Raw genomic sequence first — 9,218 nt, forward strand, 5'->3', positions numbered from 1 at the left:
AAAATAGTCAATAGATATCAGAGATTTTTTGCAGTCTGTTTGTGCACTTAGGGTTGTATTATATATCAAGCCATGGGAATCTCTTGGGGCACACTCCAGATGTAAGGGTGAGTACAGATGAGGAACTCCTTGCTCTCTTGTGCCTAGAAGGATACCAACCTGCTATAACTATGCATTATCCAAGGCAAACCCTAGTGAGCTTCTTCTGCAAGATTTCCTCACTCACCATGCATAATGCATAGCCAAAGCATTGAGGAGAATTGAACGTCATCTCTTAAAATATCTTTACATAATGCAGAACCGCCTTCTTGCTGATAATACCTTGAGATATCAGGAAAGCTGAAATACACACACAAGTATGCAGCCACTTGGAAACAAGCACACATGAGCACAATGCCAGTCCTCAATATGGATAAATATGAAAACATACTGTAGATATCAGGTCCTTTTTGCAAATACATATGCAAAGTTAAAGGTTCATCCCCCTGTGTGTATGTATGTGAGTGATTGATCGTGGATATGTATAAACTACATATGATGGCAGGAGTGTCCCTTTAACCAACCAAACTGACATTTAAACCACATGCTGATGACAGGGACACCTTTTGTTGGTATTGTCACGAACGCACTCTACTCCAAGCGTGCGCGTGACTTGGTTCTGGTGGTAAAAGGGTTAAAATTCACTATCTGTCTGCACTAGACCGGAAATAGTGATAAAAATACCAATATTCACCCTTAATACCACCCGCAATTAACTATAATGATATAACAAATATCAAAATAACGCTGCCACCACCAAGACAATTTAGAAATGGCGTGCCTTGGTACCCCAAACGAATCAGGCTAAAAAAAACCCACACAGTATATTTTAACACAATAATTACATGATTTAAAATTACCAATAAAATGGTCTAATCAGGTAACGTGAGTCTTTACCAGACAAAGGCAGAACTTAATAAAGGAATATTTATTATGAATACAAAAAATCACAGTGCATACACAAAAAGATGATAAACAGATTTACACCAACAGATAAAAATAAAAAGGAGAAAATTGCAGAAAACCTAACTACTCACTGAATGGTAAAGTAACAGTTTTTCTGTCCGTAGGGCTCCGGCAAGGAAAGATGGCGACTTACTCAAAATTAGATCTTGGCCCCCAGTAAGCACAATGACCCATCTTCGCTCGTTAATTTTATACACTTTCCCAGTTCATCATGAGTTTCCGAGCCGGCCCAGAGGTGGTATAAGCGGAGGGAAGGGGTACCATAAGTGACCTCCCCCTTGTGTGGTGGAAACATATCCGTCAAAATAACTAATTTTAATGTTATTGTCCCTCCTGTGCTCGCCACAACAATAATTCATGCATTTATGAATTTATTGTAAATTGTGAAGTCCATAGATATGTCACACTAGCTACTTATGACTGAACATCACAGACTTCACAATTCCTTCCAAACTGGTTAAGTGGCGCTGCCATGTTTGTACTCTTTTTGTAGGGTGTGCTTTCCCCGTTCTAGGTATGCACACAAGGAGGTATGATAATGAATACATAAGTTATTATTGATATGTGTTTGATATGACCTGGATATGAAATGGTTTTCCTGACTGCTAGTGGTCACTTAGCATATCAAAGAATCCAGTATCTATGAGGGGATACAGGCATATGGTCGTCTACATTTGAACCTAGACAAAACGGCAGCTCCACTGCAGGACCTAACACCCCGTAGAAGGCCCCGGTTGGAGTCCGAGCTTCAAAAGGACAAATTTATCTCACAAGACCTTTTGGCACCACATGCCTGTACAATCAAATTAACCCCTCTAATACTGAAATTGGCCATACCATCTCTACCAGGTAGCAAGTCCATGTATGCACTACACAAGTTGGTGTGACAGGTATTACTTCCATATTAAAGTCTGGTAAAGTTCTAACATAACAGCCACCCAAAAAGGAATTGGTATCAAATCCAAAGTGAAAATTGTTTTATTGATGATCGCGGAGCAGGTATATTTGTCAGCATCAGTTTGTCTTTTTTGTTTAAATTATTCTTTCTTCGGATTCCTCAGGGGTAAGTATAATTCATTCAGACTGATTCCATATATATTTTACATATGTGCTTTATTCTTATCTTTAGTGGTATCTTGTGACTACTGAAAAAAACAAAACTGAAACAAAGCACTTACAGTACTGTACACCTTCTCTTCCAGTCATTTAGTTGTTTTCTTTCAATTTATTTTTTTTATCATTTGATGCATATTTGTATGCATATACTGCTTTTCCTGATTTTATCCAACACTAATATTAGGGTATAAGACTGAAATAAGCTACCTAATAAGATTGAATAAAGTATAACTGCATTATCAGTGTTTGCATATTGTCTATCAAGGTGGGTCATTGCTTGTCTAATTTAATGAACTGCATTGCTTCTCTTCTCATTGGTGATCCTATAAGGATGTTGCGGTCAACAGTTAAAAGTACCTACAATCTATCATCGTTACTGATCTATTAATTAGTAAAGATTTCTTTTGATCAGTTACTAAGCTACTAAGTAAGTGCCGTTATTACGTTAACCCCATAAAGACAGAGCTATTTCATTTTTTTGTACCCTTCATGACAATGCCTGTCTGTGTGGTGTTTAGGTGTAATTTACTTTTTTCTCATTTACTGTACCCATACATAAATACATTATATTTAGTGGGTTTTTTTAATTTTTAGGACAAGGGGGGCATTCTTTGGGTACCATTATTTTATCATATCATCTAATTTACCATAAAAAATATAAATTATGGTGCAAACTTTTAACAAGAACACTTTTTTCTAACTTATATAAAAAATATTTTAGTCATTTAAAAAAGCTACTGAAAAAAACTGCTAAATAGATTCTAATATGTGTCCTGCATTTAGAAATACCCAATGTATTTATGTTTTGTTTTTTTTTGCTTTATAGTTATAGGGAAATATTGCTATTACAATTTGTTTTTCAAATCTGGTTATTCTATCCCCATGTCCTATTTGGGACATATTTGAAACCTATCACTTTAATTTACTCCCACTAAACCATATACGTTTGAAAACTAGACAGCCCAGGATATTTCAAATGCTAGTATTTTAACTCTTTCCATGTACTCATTCTACTACCAGCCTTTGTCAAACTTTGTGGTTTCACACCCGTTGTACTTCAGCATGCCCCCCAACTGTCCGTTGTACTTCAGCATGCCCCCCAACTGTCTTGATTTAAGGGGGACAATCCCGATTTTGGGTCTTTGTCCTGCCTATCCCTTCCTCTGTCCCGCTTTGCAGGGGCAGAGGAAGGGTGAGGCCAGGGCCCAACTGGCCCACCGGGAAATTTCCTGGTGGGCCGGCAGGCCGGCAGACCAACATTCAAAACAGCTGCTGAGCTGCTGCGAGCGGGATTGAAAGTCTCTTCCGGCCGCCGGCGCCTAATGAAATTAAAGGGGCTGGCGTTTGCGCACCACACCGCCCAATGGCCGTGCCTCAGCTCTTCATCCCACCCCTTTTAAGACGTAGGACAAAGTGCTGAGGCATGGCCATTGGGCGGCGCGTGCACGCCAGCCCCTTTAATTTCATGACTGCAGTCCTCTACCCGCTGCCCCCACCCGACACCAGGGAGTCAAAAGCAGTGGTAAGTCCGGGGGGCTTATATGGGGGGCATAAGGCTTTTCTGGAGGCAGAGTGCCCCGTGATATGCCTTTTAACTCCCTTTACCCCACTCTGCCTCCAGAAATACTTTTTAACCCCCTATATGCCACCCTGCCTCTAGAAATGCCTTTTAACCCCTTATATGCCACTCTGCCTCCAGAAATGCCTTATTTAGGAGGGTATAAGGCATTTCTGAGGGGCAGAGTGGGAAGGCTGGGGGCAGATGTGCATACCGGGGGGGGCAGGTTAGCAAATAAAAGAAAACAAAAAAACAAAAAAGTCTCAATCATAGCTTTTATTAAATATAAAAAAATAGTTCACATGAATTAATAAATAAATAAACGTTTCTTACAAGAATATCGTGAAGAATAATGTGATCACTGTTTTGTTCCACTGAATAAAATGGAACTTTTTAAGATTTTTGCAGTAGCAAATGTTTTGATTCGAAAATCAAAGGGCAGTGTATGTGTGTGTGTAAGGGCAGTGTACATTTATATGTGTGTGTGTAAGGGCAGTGTACATGTATGTGTGTGTGTAAGGGCAGTGTACATGTATGTGTGTGTGTAAGGGCACTGTCTGTGTATGTGTGTGTAAGGGCAGTGTACGTGTCTATATTTTTCTTTAAGGGCAGTGTACGTGTATGTGTGTGTGTGAGGGCAGTGTATGTGTATATGTGTTTATGGGCAGGTGTGTGTGTAAGGGTAGTGTATGTGTGTGTAAAGGCAGTGTATGTGTATATGTGTGTTTATGGGTAGGTGTGTGTTAAGGCAGTGTGTAGGGGTCCTAGGAGGGAGGCTAACATTAGCCTTTTTTAATAAAAAAAAATCTCTGCTGCTGTGAACTACTTTTCCAATGATGCTCAGCCAGCATTATGGTGGACACCTGGCTGGGTGAGAATCATAGAATTTTAGTTCACAGCTAGCATCTGCAGCTTTACTGTTGCTGCACTTACCATGACGCTCAGCCAGCATCATGGAAGTAGTATGTCTGGCTGAGCCTTATGGGAATTCAATTCAACATGTTGGTTATTTTTAATATGCATGACTGCGCTGACAAAAATGAAGCGTGTTTTAAGTGGTGATGCAAGCGCGACATTGTAAAGTGCAATTGCTTGCATTGGTTCCGCGAGATTTTTGGTCCCTCTTTCACATTTTGAAATGTTGGGAGGTATGCTTCAGGTATGAACTTGCAGTTCCTGGTATAAGTCACTGCCAAACAACCCGCTCAATATGGGTTCAGCACCATCGCTTGACTAGTGATATCATGTATATATGTATAGGCTTGTCAGTTTGTCTGGGGGCTAGAAGGCCACATTTGGGACATTCACATTTCAGTTTTAAACTTTGAATTTCAACATCTGGTCATCTTGCCTCCCTGTTGTGTTTGGGACGTCTTTGATGCCACCCTTTGACTATTTATGAGGAATACTTCATCCTTATCTGTGGGAATGATCAGAAACATTGATATCCTTGGTTAAAGTGGCAGTGTACCAGTACCCTGCATATTTTATAAGTGCATTTTGCACTTGAGCTGGATCTCAGTTCAATTTTATTTGTCCTGGAAGCAGAAGATTGCTACCTCTGTGTCGATTTATATAATCTCTGGCTGCTGTTTCCTGTGAATTTATGTATCTTTATGATAGATAACAAAAGCACTATTATACTACTTGTTTTATAGGACAATGCTGACACCTGCTGTTCGTATTGGTGTGCATATTGATTTGTATATTCCATAGGTATTTAATCCATTAACTATATAAAGAGGTGTCTTGTACATTGATGGCATCTGTCACACTCATTGTTTTATTTCCTAATAATTCCCCTACACCTACTTAATTTTTTTTTAAAACCCAAATCCACATCACTTTTAAAATAGTGTGTCCATTGTTATGGACATGGATAAATGTGTTCCAAAAATACAGTATAACCATTTAGCTTATCTTCTCTAGCAAAATGGAAATTTTCCAAGCTAATAGCGGGGAGAAAAGGTTTTTCCAGCACATGGCAGGGAAAACAGGGTCTCCAAGGCTACATACAGGAAGCTAGGACAACCCAAAAGTAGGCAGGGAAGCTAGAGTTTAGTGATAACTGCTCTGAAGAGCCTGACTGTAGCCAAGTTGATGCAGCCATGTGTACCCATATACCGTATTTGCTCGATTATAAGACGAGGTTTTTTTCAGAGCAAATGCTCTGAAAAATACCCCTCGTCTTCTAATCGGGGTCGTCTTCTAATCAGACCTCAAATAGAGGTCTGATTAGGAGACTAAGATCCAGATCCCCCGCACCGCTGCAGGGGACCTGGATCCTCCTGTCTCACCCCCCCCCATAATACACACACTTACCGGTGCTTCCTGCTGTATTGCCGGGGCAGCGGGTTGACGTCTACGCGATCCGCGTAGACAACGTCCGCTGCAGCCGGAAGGAGGTGTGGCTAGCAGCGGGGGTTGTCTGCGTCCGTCGCGTAGACCTTCCCCGACTGTCAGAGATCAGAGTTCCTGATCTCTGACAGCCAGGGAAAGTATACGCGACGGACGCATACAAACCCCCGCTGCTAGCCACACCTCCTTCCGGCTGCAGCAGAAGGCGACGTCAACCCGCTGCCCCGGCTGGAAGCACCGGTAAGAGAGGACTGAGAAGGGGAGAGGGGTGAGAGAGGGGGAAGGGGGGTGAGAGAGGGGGGAGAGAGAGAGAGAGAGTGTGTGTGTGTTAAATGGGGGTATAGGGTGTGTGTGTGTTAAATGGGGGCATAGGGCATTTCTGGAGTGGCGTTAAGGGGGCATTTAATAGAGCACTCTGCCTCCTGAAATGCCTTATACCTCCCTATATGCCACTCTGCCCCATAATATGCCTTTTAACCCCCTAAATGCCAGAGTGGCATATAGGGGTATAAGGCATTTCTGGAGGCAGAGTGCTCTATACAATGCCTTTTAACTCCCTTAATGCCACTCTGCCTCCTGAAATGCCTTATACCTCCCTATATGCCACTCTGCCCCATAATATGCATTTTAACCCCCTAAATGCCAGAATGGGATATAGGGGTATAAGGCATTTCTGGAGGCAGAGTGGCACATAGGGGGTCAAAAGGCATACCATGGGGCACAGTGGCATATAGAGGGTTAAAAGGCATATCATGGGCCACAGTGCCATATTGGAGTGGCAAGCCTGGGGGCAGATGTGCGTAACTGGGGGACAGTTTGGAAAATACAAGAAATAAAAACAAAAAAAATATTTTTCTCAATCATAGCTTTTATTAAAAAAAATATTTTACACTAATTAACATTTACTGGTAAAACTTTTTTCCTTTGGGGTCGTCTTATATTCAGGCTTTTTCTTTTTTTCCTAAGTTAATAATCAGATTTTGGGGGGTCGTCTTATAATCAGGGTCGTCTTATATTCGAGCAAATACGGTAGTTCTCCATGTCTTCATCCCACATTGCTCTGGAACTGCATTGCTTTATACAAATAATTTGTAAGAAACCACCCAAGTAAGCAATGTATTGTGTTTTACTATAATTATTGTAATACTGTGTTAATTTGTACACTGCATTCATAAGTGTATAGCCAAAAAATGTATAATTTATCCTTAATCTCAACACCCATACATCTTTATTGTTGTTCAGTAGACACATATTAGACAAGTTAAGTTCTTAGTTAGAATGTTGAATGTATTCTGGTTTATTAAACATTATTTTATTTGCTAGTGTTCAGGTGCAGATTTTTATTTTCTGTATTGGTTGTTAGCATTTATCTTTTCCAAAATACTGTGTGCTTCTGTCACTAGCTGCTCACACACCATCTTGGCGCAGAGCTCATACACAGTTGCACTACAACAAATCTGTTTGATTTTGGGTGATTGCAAGTGCATTTGGTTCCAGTAGCTCCGCTTGTGTCTTTTCCATTTAGTGAGTATTTGTTAGTGTAAGCAATACTGTAAGCATATTTGCCTGGTGATTAGATTAAGTGAAATTAGGTTGTGTATTTTGCTCACCAAGCACATGGTGTCTTCATTTAGGAAAAAGCACACTAAGTAGCCATTGTGAGTGCTTGATACGTTTACAGTCCCTTCTCATAGTTTCTTGTCACACTTGCATACATTTATTTTGGTTTTGCAGCTAATGCTTGCTTGTTTTTAAAACATAGCAGTTATTATAAAACCTGTTATGCCTATTCTTGCTCAAACAATTTTTAATTTATCCTTAATCTCAACACCCATACATCTTTATTATCTTTTAGTAGACACATATTGGATACGTTCTTATTTCCTCCATAGGATAGCAAGTATGTGTAAGGGCAGTGTGTGTGTTTTATAGTCTATCTATTAGTTTTCTCCTAAAAGGTATAGACTGATGCAACAAATTTGAACCCATGGGGACTATTTACGATTATTATAAGTAGTTATAGTTATTATAATAGTAATTATAGTTATGTATTTCAGTGCAAAGCAACTGATGCATTTGCTTTGTGATCTCCTGATCCTGGGAAGTCATTGTGGACATTTGCCATAATCAGCCTTAAAATTATCCTTATTAGAATTAGATGCTTCATTGTTTTCCTTCAGTTTCATTGCAACGGCAAACGAAAAGAGCTACAAAGGGTTACCAAGTGAAGGGCTTTAGGAAAGTTATATAAAGATGTGTATTCATAACATTCATGATTACAGCCTATTCACCAAAACAGTAAAATATCTTGCTTCACATACAGCTGTAATTATACAACTTAGTTGTTGCTCTATCAGTGTACTATTCATTCATCTGAATAACTTGCTGATAAATGATTTTTTTTGCTGACAGTAAAGCTACCTTTAGAACCCAGGCTAAGCATGTCTTTGGTACTGTGTCATGAATCTGCCTTCTTATTCCTACATGAGAACCAGGCAAGGCCACAACCCCCCATCAATACTAAAATAAGCATCAGCAATCTTGGTACCCCCAAAACAGTAAGAATTTGTTTCAGTAATAGATCTCCGAATGCCATTAATACATTTTCAAAAGCATAATTTTTCCTTATTTGAAATAGGCTTTAAGAAACATTTCATAGTTTGAAAATGTTTGAAATGCTCAGTCAGGAAGGTTTAGAGACTGATGAGAATTAAGAGTTAAATTAAGCCCCGTGTGGTTTTGATTTCCTAAACATTCATGTGTTGAAACAGAGACACATTTCCTTAGATGATGCTACATTTATCAGCAGATTGCCCCATCAACGAGGACCATCCAAAAGTGGCTTTTTCCTGATTATCTTAAATTAATCCACTTAAAGCCCCTTAATCTAAAATAAAGCAACACTAAAAAAATAAATATGCACAGAACACACAAAAACATTGTTTGCTGTGAAAAACTTTATTAGACATATGCATATAACAACCATCTTTATTAAAATAGTTTACATAGTAATTGGCACCTTCATTAAGTTATTAGACAAGGATTGTGGACAGTGGTAAAGTCTAATCTTATATATAGTGTCAAAAAACATACTAAAATGTATTTGCTAAGTTGGCAATATTGTAGACTGCAAGCCTCTTTGTACTGAGAAATAGAGCTAATAGAGTAAATGTGTACATAT

Source organism: Spea bombifrons, chromosome 2, assembly GCF_027358695.1.
Source record: "Spea bombifrons isolate aSpeBom1 chromosome 2, aSpeBom1.2.pri, whole genome shotgun sequence".
NCBI lineage: Eukaryota > Metazoa > Chordata > Amphibia > Anura > Pelobatidae > Spea > Spea bombifrons.